This window comes from Phascolarctos cinereus, unplaced genomic scaffold (assembly GCF_003287225.1).
Source record: "Phascolarctos cinereus isolate Bilbo 61053 unplaced genomic scaffold, phaCin_HiC Scaffold_3;HRSCAF=262, whole genome shotgun sequence".
NCBI lineage: Eukaryota > Metazoa > Chordata > Mammalia > Diprotodontia > Phascolarctidae > Phascolarctos > Phascolarctos cinereus.
Window position 1 is genome coordinate 142,305,218 of NW_027555736.1, and position 14,113 is coordinate 142,319,330.

The following is a 14,113-nucleotide window of genomic DNA, read 5'->3' on the forward strand; positions in this document are numbered from 1 at the left end:
TAAACACATAAAAGATTCTTTCCTCTTCAAAATTTCCATCTAATCCTGTTAAGTTTGCTGTTAAAGTCTTGGACCTGCCAAGAGTCTATGAGCGCTGTTCAGAAAGCAAATTTATCAGATTATTTTAAGAAAATGATTTTGTTAAAAGCATTGCTATCCATCCCAAAATATATTTGTGTGCTAATTTTTAAAAGAGAGAAATCAACATTTTGAAAATTTTCAAATTGCCTTATAAATCAAGGAAGACAAGAACAGATGTATTTGTGTGGTTCATATTGGTTACCCATAATTAGAATTTATCCCTATACTGAGTAAAACTTGAAAATACAAAGCATCAAATGCACAACAATTGATTCATCTTCCTAATGCTAAACTTGACTATGCTTGTGCCTGCTCATTGCTGAATGGAATTATGGGTAAAAGGATAGACAGATTGCAATAAAGACATTTTGTAATAGAGTCTAAACTGATTGAAACATGCATGCCTCATCTCACAGTAAGGTTTATCATAAATGTAAAAATATATACTATAATATACTGAAAGGATGCACAATTTTTGACAAATTTTCTTCATACCCCTCAATTATTTGTTTGTATCTATACTTACAGGTGGGCAGCTAGGTGGCTCAGTGGGTAGAGTGCTGGACCTGAAGTCAGGAAGACTCATATTTCTGAGTTCGAATCTAGGTTCAGACACTTATTAGCCATGTGACCCTGGGCAAGTCACTTAACCCTGTTTGCCTCTGTTTCCTTATCTATAAAATGAGTTGGAGAAGGAGATGTCAAGCCACTGTAATATCTCTGCCAAGAAAACCTCAAATGGAGTCACAAAGAGTCAGATCAGACTTAACAACAAATACTTATAGATACTATCTTTAAAAAAAAAGATAAGTGATCATTAGGACAATTTATTTCTACTTTTCTGCTATAGCACCTGTGGGAATTTTCCCTCCTACCCATTCACATATGAGTCATCTAGACAAGGCTATTCAATGTTCAAAGTTCTCCTTGGTCTGCATTGACTGAAACTTCAGTTTACACCCTAGCTGATGTGTTCACTTTTCTTAGCCAGAAGATACAAGTTCAAAGGAAATGCATTTAATGAACTATCAAGTTAAGAAAGTAAGTTATTTTCCCATGTGGGGTATGTTCTCCCACAAATGCACATGCACATGCGCAGGTGAGGACAGGGTACATACATGGAGATTTAACTCACGTCTCTATAACTATAGGACCATTGGTATCTTCTGGTGATGTCATTGCTCTGATCTCATTGTGCCTGCTCCCTTCCTTGCGCTCTATTCCAGATGCAGTCCCCATCCAACATGTTCTGGATATAAAGTCTATGTCAGATCTATCATTCATGTTGGGTATTCACCCTTCTAGTCTCTCTTGATTGCTACTCTGGGATTGAGTCTGCCTGATCACCTTGTCATTGTCTTGAAGGTCTGTACTATAGAGTACTTGAAGTTTTGATGGACTAATCTTGAATAGCTGATAACCTTGGGTGGGATACCAAGTTGATCTGATTTGTCCAGAGCACTTCTACCCTAATTGCAGATTATCAAGCCAAGTTTGTTGGTTACTGCTCCCTTTGGGCCTTAGCTGAACCCTTTAGACTTATATACACTAGAAACTCCAGTTTGCTCCTCCTTGACTTTTCCTGTCCTATTAGGACCTATACCTTGGCTGAGAGTTTGCATTTACTAATTTTTCACTTTGGGCAGCATTCTTGATATTCTGCCTTCCTCCTTAAAACAAAGCAAATCACTTTGACATTATTGGTCAACTCAAGTTTTGTCTCTATTCATATGGTCACCACCCTTCTTCTAGTCTTTCACCCCTCTTACTTGGAACATTAGAATAGCCTCCAAATTGGTCTCCCAACCTCCAGCCTTCTCCCTACTTTCCCTTTCAATGCATCCTCCAAACAACTATCAAAATAATCTTGAACAGTTTGGCCTGTACTACTAGCCTACAAAGGAACCTTTAGTGTCTCCTTATTACTTCTAGAATAAAATATTAACAACTAATATTGGCACTTCAGGTTCTACACACTCTGACGCCTATTTTCCCATTCATTTCATGTTACCCTTCTTCATGTGCTCTCCAATCCAGCTAAGCTTATACTGCTAACAGAATTTCCAGACAGATGCTGAAAAGAGATATTCTTTCTGCCTTCTAACCCCCAGTCAAGAGAGAAAAGAAAAGAATTTACTCCAGCTAAGGTCTTTTAGCTCTTTCGTAAGCTTGAAATTCCATCTCTCACTTTCATGTACTTGTATAAGCCACCCCCATGCCTTCCTGATTCCCCTTTTTGCCAGTGTTCTCTCTGCTCACATTTTCCTAGAACATTTTGATCTCTCCTTCCCCCCACCTTACTCTCTATGTTGTGTAATACTTATTTGTGTACATCCTCTGCCCCCAGTAAAATGTTAAGCTCCTTGAGGTCAGAAACAAGTTCATCTTGGTCTTTAGATTCCTCAGTGCCTTGCATAAAGCAGGTACCCAATAGTTGTTTAATTCAATCTCCACATCTCTACTGATTGTTGAACAGTTTCTATAGTGGAATCACTTTTCGTACTTGAAAATCAAATTACAACTCACACTTTATTTTGAAATTTCATGTCAGAGAGCAGCTAATTTTAATTAAAGAGAAACCAGCAAACATTTATAGCATTTTACTCAGCAATTATATATGTCTCAAGTCCTCTTGTGGCATTTGTCCAAGCACAAATTGTTGTGCTATATCATGCATGGATAATTAACTTTGTAAACTTACTTTTTTTCTTGAAACCATTCTCCTATATTTAGTTTTAAAGACAGTCATTTTATATTGCTTCAAATATTTCTGATAACCAAAGAAGAAAGAATGAATTCAGGATTAAGGACAGAAAACCAGAAAGATTAGGTTTGGGGCAAGTTCCCAGCTTCTGGTTTACTCTCTATGGCATTAGAGTTCAAATTAAGCAGTTGCATAGATCTGATGAAGACGACCTTACAACTCTAGAAGCTAAAGCACAGAGACTCCTTTTTCCAAACCTGCCAAGAAAAACATACTTTTTAGAAAAAAAATTCAGTAATAAATGTTAAGACCATCAGATTATCTCCAATCTGGGTTAGTTTTTATTGGCTTACTTGTAATCAATGTTAGTATTAAAATGTAAATGTTATGATTTGTTACATATGAACATTGTGAGAGATAAACTGTATAAAAGAACCAGCAACACCATGATGATGAAAGCAACCAGAAACTTCCCAGATGCTGATTCTCAAGGAGACTAGAATGTCTTCTGGTAAATCTAATAACTGTTCCTTTTAACTGAACTCTGGAATGTGACCTTTCCAAATAAAATGCAACTTGTAAGACTTTTTCGAGGAAGGAATGGATGCCAGATAGCCCTCTGATCTGAGTCGCCACTCATCAGTAAACACTGTCACTAAGAAAAATGCTAGAGAAAATGAACTGTAGGACAGCCAAAAGGACAGGAATCACAGTGAGAATGGTAGGATATAACTCACTACTTTCCCAACTAATGAAGCTTTTCAGAATCTCAAAGCCCTTTTAAGAACAAATCCATCAGTTGCAAAAACAAGTCTGCCACCTACAGCCAGCTGCATCCTTCATAACTCAGTGTTGTATGCAGTCCCTACAGAAAGGCAGCATAGATTAGTGGAGAGGGTACTGGAATCAGGAAGACCTAAATTTGAATCCTGCCTGAGACAACGACTAGCTGTGTGACCCTGGGCAAGCAATTATTAGCTTTTCTTATCTTTAACCTTTCTTAACCTTAACCTTTCTGATCCTCAGTTTCTTCATCTGTAAAATGAGAATAATAATAGCACAGAGTTGTTGCCAGCATCAAATAAAATCATGTATGTAAGACATTGCAAACTGTAACATATATAGATACAAGCCATTATTATTACACAGTAGTTGCTCATTCCATTATCCACTCCCATCACTAAATTCTTTCCTTAGTTTTATCAATGTAGGCATAAGAAAACTGTATTTTTATTCACCTTTGAGTCCTTCCCTTTTTTTAATTTATCAGGCTGCTCTGTTCGATAACCTCTATGTACTTAATCAATAAAGAGAAATAATCTTTGTTTAAGGTGTTTGGAGAATGTCCTTAAAAAGTTTGAGGAATGTCTTATCAATGATTAGTCCAAGTCCTCCTTTTCTTAGATCACAATCATTGTGTTGAGTACCCATAATACTACAGGACGTCCTTACTGATGCCCACAATTGTTAGAAAGCGATTGGTATAACAATCCACAAATGAAAAACTAAGTGGATGAAAAAATGTGTATTTCTAAATTTTGACACATGATCAGAGTGGTAATCCACTGAGTTAATCTACCATATATTTATACACATATATGTATATGTTTGGACAAATTTTAACATGTAAGTATGTAATTGGGTAACCTATTAAGTTAATCTATATCTATCTTTATCTCTATATAGTGTTGCATGCAGTCCCTACAGAAAGGCAGCACCATGGATTAGTGGAAAGGGTATTGGACTAGCAGTTAGGAATACCAGAATTGAAATATAGTTAAAGAATAGATATCTTGCAGGTAACTGATGAGCTGGTTCCAAAACTGAAAAATGGGATGAGGAGATTGACCTGGATTTCACTTGGGAAATTACATAGCATTTTCAGAATTCCAAGATATATCTGCTATAAAAGCCCATCTTCAAAATATCATTGCTCTCCTAATGATGCTAAACAGCTACAAAATAATGGAATATCACAATCTTAGAAGTATCAAAATTGTTTGTGACTCAAATAGAAAGATATACACTGGGTATCAATACTGAAGTGTATTCCCAATAATAGTATTGAAGATATCATCAAAGACACGTATAGAGCAGAAAAGGAAGTGGACTAGTCATGTGGTATGAATGTGGGATGACAAATGGATAGACCAAGTGAGGCACTGGTATACACAAAATGGTAAAAGAACTATATAAAGCTTCAAATGTATTATATAAATCACCTATAGAACATTTTCAAATGTGGACATTGTGGAAATTTGCTTTGTTTAACTAGGCACCTTTGTTACAAGGGTTTTCTTTTTCCTTTTCAATATGGGATGGTGGTGGTGTATGAGCAAGAGGATAGCAAATTGTTTTAAGTAATAAAGAAAAACAAAAAAAGGAAAAAAGAGTCAGTCATTGAAGGCTTTCTCCCCATTTCATTATGTTTTGTTTTTATTTTTTAAAATGTGTTCATTTTTAAAAAATTTTGAGTTCCAAATTTTCTCCCTCCCACTCTTTCCCTACCCATTGAGAAGGCAAGCAATATGATATAAATTATACATGTGAAATCATGCAAAACATATTTCTATATTAGATGTTTCCCAAAAACCCACAAAAGCAAGAAACATAAAGAAAGTGAAAAAAATGATGCTTCCATCTGCATTTAAGGTGTCTGGAGGATGTCCTTGCAGAGTTTGAGGAACATCTTATCAATGATTAGTCTGGGTACTCCTGATTCTCAGGTACTCCAGGTACTCACAGTTCATCAGATCTCTCCCTGGAGGTGAATAGCATTTTTCATAATGGGTTCATTGGAAGTATCTTAGATCACTGTATTGATCAGAGGAGCCAAGTACTTTACAGATGATCATTGTACAATATTGCTGTTATTGTGCACAATGTTCTCCTGGTTCTGCTCATTTTACTTTCTTTCAGTTCATGTAAGTCTTTCCAGGTTTTTCTGAATGCATCCTGCTCGTCACTTCTTATAAGACAATAGTATTCCATCATACCCATATACCACAACTTGTTTGGCCATTACCCAGTTGATGGGCATCCCTTCAATTTCCAATTCTTTGCTGCAACTAAACAAGCTGCTATAAATATCTGTGTAAATATAGGTATTTCTCCTTTTTGTTTTTTTTTCTTCTCTTTTGGACACAGACCTAGTCGTGGTATTGCTGGGTCAAAGGGTATGCATGGTTTTATAACCCTTTGGGCATAGTTCCAAATTGCTCTCCAGAATGGTTGAATCATATACAACTTCACCAATAGTGCGTTAGTGCCTCAATTTTCCCACATCCCCTTCAACATTTGTCATTTCCCTTTTCTGTCACATTAGCCAGTCTGATAGGTGTGGGGTGGTACCTCAGAGATGTTTGCATTTACATTTCTCTAATCAATAGTGATTTAGAGCATTTTTTATATGACTGACTATAGATAGCTTTGATTACTATATCTGAAAACTGTTCATATCCTTTGACCATTTATCAATAGGACAATGGCTCTTATTTTTATAAATTTGATTCAATTCTCTATATATTTGAGAAACGAGGTCTTTATCAGGGAAACTTGCTATAAATTTTTTTTCACAGTTATGATTACTGTGTATTTCCTTCCATTCTATTTCCTCCTGTTTATCCTTCTCTTTTTCTTGCCTTTCACCCTGTCCATCTTCATAAGTGTTTTGCTTCTGACTCTTGGCTCCTCCAATTCACTTTCCCTTCTATCAGCCCCACTCTCTTATTCCCTTCCCTTCCTATTTTCCTGTAGGGTAAGATAGATTTTTATACCCAACTGAGTGTGTATGTTATTCCCTCTTTGAACCAATTCTGATGTGAGTAAGGTTCAAGCACTTCCTCACCCACCTCTCTCATCTTCCCCTCTACTGTAAAACCTTTTTTGCACCTCTTTTCTGAGGTAGTTTACCCCATTCTACCTCTCTCTTCTGCCTTCTCCCATTGTATTCCTATTTCTTACCCCTCAATTTCATTTTTTTTAGATATCATCTAATCATGTTCAATTCATACCTATATTTTATGTCTATATATACTCTTCCTAACTGCCTTAATAATGAGAAAGTTCTTAGGAATTACAAGTATCATCTTCCTATGTAGGATTACAAATAGTTTAACCTTATTGGATCCCTTATGATTTATCTTTCCTATTTACCTTTTTATGCTTTTTTTGAGTCTTGTATTTGAAAGTCAAGTTTTCTATTTAAGTCTGGTCTTTTCATCAGGAATGCCTGAAAGTCCTCTATTTCATTGAATTTCCATTTTGTCCATTTTTCCTCCTGAAGAATTATACTCAGTTTTACTGGTAGGTGATTGTTGGTTGTAATTCTATTTCCTTTGCCCCATAGTCTATCATATTCCAAGCCCTTCAATCCTTTAATGTAGAAGCTACTAAATTTTGTGTTATCCTGACTGTGACTCCACAATTCTTGAGTTGCTTATGGCTGCTTGCAATATTTTCTCCTCGATTAAAGAGCTAGGGAATTTGGCTATAATACTCCTGGGATAATATTTTCATTTTGGGATCTCTTTTAGGAGGTGATCTGTGGATTCTTTCAACTTCTTTTACCCTCTGGTTCCAGATTATCATGGCATTTTTCTTTGATAATTTCTTGAAAGAGGATATCTAGGCTCTTTTTTTGATCATGGCTTTCAGGTAGTCCAATAATTTTTAAATTATCTCTCCTGGATTTATTTCCAAGTCAGTTGTTTTTCCAATGAAATATTTCACATTGTCTTATATTTTTTCATCCTTTTGGTTTTGTTTTATTGTTTCTTGATGTCTCATAAAGTCATTAGCTTCCACTTGCCCAGTTCTAGTTTTTAAGGAATTATTTTCTTCAGTGAGCTTTTGTACCTTCTTTTCTGTTTGGCCAATTCTACTTTTTAGGGAGTTTTTTTTTCCAGTTAATTTTTGTACCTCTTTTTCCATTTGACCATTTCTGCTTTTTAAAGAGTTCTTCTATTCAATGAATTTTTGTGCCTCTTTTAGCATGTGGCTTATTCTGTTTCTTAGGGTGTTATTTTAAGGAGATGTTTTCTTCAGTGAATTTTTGTGCATCTTTTCCCATTTTTGTACTTCTTTTACCAAGCTGTTAACTTTTTTTGTGTGTGTGATTTTCTTGCATCACTCTCATTTCTTTTCCCAATTTTTCCCCTACCTCTCTTATTCAGTTTTTAAAATCTTTTTGAGCTCTTGCAGGAATTCTTTCTGGGCCCAAGACCAATTCATATTTTTCTTTGGGGGCTTTGGATGTAGCTGTTTTGACTACATTGTCTTCTTCTGAATTTGTGTTTTGATCTTCCCTGACACCATAGTAACTTTCTATGCTCAGGTTCTTTTTTTGTTATTTGCTCATTTTCCCAGCCTATTTCTTGACTTTCAACTCTATATTAAAGTGGGGCTCTGCTTCCAAAGTGGAACTGGCACTGTCCCAAGCTTCTAGCCTTTCTTGCTGTTACTCTCAGAGCTAGTTCTGGAGGTCTGTAAGTTTTTAGTTCTTCCACAGTGGTATGAACCCAGGAAAGGTGAGGTAACTGGTTTCCTGGCCTGTGCTCTGGTCTGTGAGTGACCACAAACACTCTTTTCCACCTTGGACCAGGGTCCCCACTCAACTATGCCTGAAAACTCTATTGTGCTAGAGCTCCTCCTCACTCTGACTCTGTGACCAAGGACTACAATCTGGATCTACATATGGTCAATGCAACTGAGCCCTACACCCAGTATCAGTAAAGGGATTCCTATAATCTCCTTCTGACCCGTAGTCCTATCCCTTTATTATCTATGGGCTGAGAACTCCAGAAGCCACTGCTGCCACCACTGATTCAATCACTTTCAAGACTTGCTGCTGGTTTCCTGGGGCCCAGCCTGAGTTGGCACAGCCTGTGCTGGACTGAGCTCCACTTTCACCCCAGTATGACGCTCATTTCCTGCCAATCTTCTAAGTTGTCTTAGGCTGGAAAATTGTTTCATTCCATCCTTTTTGTGGGTTCTTCCACTCCAGAATTCATTCTGAGGTGTGATTTAGAGTTTTTTGGAGGAGAATTTGCAAGAGCTCAGGTATATCCCTGCATTTTCTCCACCATCTAGAACATTTTTTATTTGATTACTGATAACTTTGATTTCTTCCTCTGAAAATTGCCTCTTCACACCCTTTGACCATTTACCAATTGAGGAATGACTCTTACTTTTATTTTTTTTATTTTTATTTTTATTTTTTTCTTTTAGGCAATTGGGGTTGAGTGACTTGCCCAGGGTCACAGCTAGTAAGTGTCAAGTGTTTGGTCTGAGGCCGGATTTGAACTCAGGTCCTCCTGACTTCAGGGCCGTGCTCTATCCACTGTGCCACCTAGCTGCCCTGACTCTTACTTTTATAAAATTGGCTGAGTTCTCCACATATTTGAGAAGTGAGGCTTTTATCAGAGAAATTTGCTATACATTTTTTTGAAGTTTCCTGTTTTCCTTCTAATTTTAGCTGCATTGATTTTGTTTATGCAAAATCTTTTTAATTTCATGTAATTAAAATTATCTACTTTCCTTTTAGTGATCCTCTCTGTCTCTTGTTTCATCATAAACTCTTCCCTTATTCATGATCTGACAGGTAAAATTTTCCATGCTTTCCTAATTTGCTTATTATATTACCCTTTATTCTAAATCATATAACCATTTTGCTCTTATCTTGATATATGGTGTGAGATGTTGATCTATACCTAGTTTCTGCCATACTGCCCTCCAGTTTTCCCAGCAATTTTCATCAAATGGTGAGTTCTTACAGCTTAGATCTTTGGGTTTGTCAAACACTTGATTACACCATAGTCATTTACTTCTGTGTATTGTATACTTAATCTATTCTACTAATCCACCACTCTATTTCTTAGCCTGTATCAGATTGCTTTAATAATTACTGGTTAGTAGTATAGTTTTAAATCTGGTATTGTTAGGGTATCTTTCTTCACATTTTTTTTATTCTCTTGATATTCTTGACCTTTTGTTCTTCCAGATTAATTTTGTTGTTATTTTTTTCTAGCTCTGTAAAATAATTGTTTGATAGTCTTATTGGTATGGCACTGCATAAGTAAATTCATTTAGGCAGAATTGTCATTTTTATCATATTGTCTTGGCCTGCCTATGAGTAATTAATATTTCTCCAATTGTTTAGATCTGTCTTTATTTGTGTGAAAAGTGTTTTGCAGTTGTGTTCATATAGTCCCTGGATTTGGAATTTATCTTTCTTTCTTCCTTCTCCAAGTTATTTCAGGAGTCAGTTACAAGAAATTTGGATAACCCCATCCAGCTTCCCTGGGGAAATCTCACTGGACTGACAGACAATAGAGAAGAGAGTAAGAATACTCCTCACAGGTCTCTAGATCTGTCAGGAGTGCTAGCACATTTGGGAGGTTCTGGAAGAGAATAAAAACTGTGATAATCAGCATGAGCCCATGTGGAATGAATGAATGAATGATGAAAAAGCATTTATTAATTACTTATTGTGTGTCAAGCACTGTGCAAAGAAGAATGTAATGGGGTCCAAAGGTATATGGTGGATCTAAGTCTTGCAAGATTTCTTATATGTGGAACATGTGTCCATGGGAATCACAGGACAAAAGAAGCATTTAGAAATGGAGACACTCTGGTAAGTGAGATGCATTTGATATATATATGTGTGTGTATATATATATATATATGTATGTGTATATATATGTATGTATATATATGTATGTATGTGTCTGTATATATATATATACACACACACACACTCTGTTGAAAGAGATTCTTAAGCACTATTCCCCCAATGGGTACTGAAACAACACTAGTCCTTGGAAATGAAGTAATTGTCACTTGTCGGCAGCTAAAAAGAGTTGCAGATGGAGAGACTAGCTAAACAGGACCCCTACACAGGATCCCTCTCCCCTTCACCTAAGATATCTTGTACCATCGTTGAAGGCTATAGAGAACTTTGTGTGGAGCAATGCCAGACTTTGAAATGAAGATGTGACAGAGAACAGTGAATGCTGGGAGTGGAGGAAAGCTAAAGGAGCCCAGATAGCAAAAAGAGCTTATGAAGGAAGTAGTGATGGGTTTCATTTACTTGACGGAGGCAAGAGCTGTGATGAAGCATGAAGGGAAATACTGATACAGAGGAACAATACCCAAGTACTGCCTATTGGATGTCTAGACACCCAAGGCAGTACTATAAGTGAATGAGATTATTAAAATAGAAAAAGAAAATGAAAAAAAAAGCCTATAGGGATCAGATCCCATTCATAGAAAATAATATCTACCTACTAATAAACTCATTCATGTTTTGAACCTTGTGGAGATATGTGCTTGTAAGGAAATTGGTGACTATCCATCAGGGCAGTGCCAAATACTGAAGTTTTCATATCATCTGGGTGGGAGCAATGAGTCACAGAAATAAGAAATTGTCCAATGCATTGAGGCCTTTTGTATAACAAGGGTGCTTCTGGAATAAAGGACTCCAAAAACGTGGTGAGGCAGCCTTGTAAATGTAAGCTCCTTACACCAGAAGGAGGAGTAGAGACACTTAGAAACCACTAGAGTGACTGAATCCTAAGTGTAACCACTGTGTGCCAAAGTAATTTTAACAACCTCTGCATGCATCCTTTTGTAGTCTACTTATAATTAGCCTATTCAAAGGTGCTTAGGATTGGCTTACCCTAAAGTGGTGAATTAGTAAAAGCTATCAGCTGCCTTTGTTTATTCCTGAATATAAAATAATGTAAACCTTAGTGTTCAGGAGCTACTATGATAAGTTTGCTTCCTTTGCAGAGCTGACAAGTTCCTGGACACACTTTATATATACTAGGGCATGTCCTGGATCACAATAAAGACCTAGGTGGCTATGTCACAGATTGGTACATGTCTCCCATGTATCGTTGTTTTAACATCAATAAATTGCAATTAGATAAGTTTTCTGTGAGCATAACTTGTGTCTTTCTTCCTTAATTCTAAATAAATCATTATGCAAGTCAAGACCATTACCCAGAACCTAGCACAATGCCTGGCACATAGCAATTGCTTAATAAATGCTTGTTGATTTGGTTAATTTACTTGCCTTGATTAATTGAATTAATGATAAGAATAGCACAGGATAAGACAGCATGGAAGGATCATGATCTTGCCTACTGAAGGGAGCACTCATGTTGGTGAGATCACTGATATCTCAAAGTATGGATTTATGAAATGAAGCTATTATTTTTGTACATTTCTCATCTCCTACTAGAAGTAAAATCCTCAAGGCGAGGGACTATCACTTTTCATCTTTGTATACGCAACATCTTGCACAGAGTAAATGCTTAATAAATGGCTGTTGAACTAAATGGTATCATTTCCACATTAGAAAAGATAGAGACTTTTATTCTAGTAGTAGAAACGAGAAGGATGCATAAATTTGGATATTAGATGAAAATTCTACTATTTATTCTCATTTTCATAGGACTTTACACTACAGAGTACTTCACAGTTATTTGTTAAGCTTCTCATTATCTCTGTGAGATTCTTCTGAATTATTTCTCTAATTTTGCAGGAAGGAAATAGAGAGAAAAACAGTCCTTTGCTAAAATGAAGAGCTGTTCTTTTAAGTAAGCATGGTCCAATTCTCTCTCTATCTCATTCTCCCAAGCTCCTTAAAAATGTCTGAAGTACACAGCTCTTAACCAAGTATTTAAAGTATGGCATCTGGAGAAGGGGTAGCATAACAGACTGGAGTAAGGAAAAGAAGATATAATACAAAGGAATAGTGTGATGCTTAACTTCTTTCAATTAAACACTTAGTTGGATGGATCCAATACAAACGGATCTATAACCCATCTGTCTTCAGTGATACAGAATGAAACCATCCATTATTTCCCACCTTGGGTGATTCTATCTGTATTCTTCCATTAGTTTACCACAAGGGTCCACTTAAAATGCCAAGGGCCTTATCTGCATTCTTATTTTTAAAATTAAATTATCTTATAAAAATTATGAACTTGACAATCATAAATAAACACTAACACTTCCCTATATTCAAAGAAAAAAAGAAAGAGAAGATTGCATGTAAAAGCATGAATCACCATTAAGTACAATTTGTATTTTTCAAGTATGATAATGAAGTTGAAATCATTCCACCCCATTTAGGGCAGATACATTTATCAGGTGAGAATATATCTTGGCTTCTCTATCTTAAATAGAGAAAACATCTAGATTTTTCACTAGGTATAAATGTGGCCTGAACAATCCCTCAGCGCAACAGGAAGTCTATTCTGATTTGTTTGTTTATTACGCTCAGTGGATCTTCTCTAAACTAGAAGACCAGTTCAGAGCCCCAGATTCTAGGTCTTAGCAGTCGAGAAGAAAGGGCATTCTAACTAAGAAGGAACTGATTGGGGTGGGGGTAAGCCCTGTCCCTTAGTTTCATCCTTCCTACTCTTTGATGAGAGGACCTTCTGAGCTTCAAAAGGGTCAGTCCAAAGGATCTTCCCATCACATCCTAGGACAGCAGTGGCTGGCAGCAGTGTATACATTGAGTCAAGGACAAACTAGCTGCAATAAAGAAGAGAAAATTCGAGCATCCACAAAGAGACTAGCAGAAAATTTACAACATACTGAAAGGGAACATATTGAGGATAGAAGCAAAAGGGACTTCAAGGAGCTATGAATTACCCCTTGGCTACACATGCTCTCCAAGTTTGAGCCCACTTCCCTTTGGACACTATATGTATTGGTGGAAGAACGGGTATCATAGACTTTTGATGGGAAGATGTCTTGTGCCAACTTTTCTTACTATAGTGCCTCAGTAAATACTCCTTTCTAAAAGCTAATTAAGTCTGGCTAACTAATTGATATCAACTCATAATCATGGTGGGAATTACACTGCTTGGGGTTTATGCTATTATTATAAGAGAATTTCTGGCTTAACTTTCTTACCACCATTTACTTAACATTAGTATGTCATACAGTTAGCTAGAGTCTACAAACTCAAGCTTGAGATATCAACTTAGGTCTGTTGTTAAAGGGCTAATTTCCTGTCTTACCAAGTACAGATTTTCCCCTTCTGCAATCTGTTCTTTGATGTGAAAGTCATTATCTTTCCTTTGGAAATTCCATTACATTCATCATTCCACCCCATTTAGGGCAGATACGCTTATCAGGTGAGAACATATCTTGGCCTCTCTATCTTGGAGAAGACATCTAGATTTTTCACTAGATATAAATGTGGCCTGAACAATCCCTAAGCACAACAGGAAGTCTATTCTGATTTGTTTGTTATGCCCAGTGGATCTTCTTATGTAATGTATGTATGCTTATGTAATCAAAACCTATATA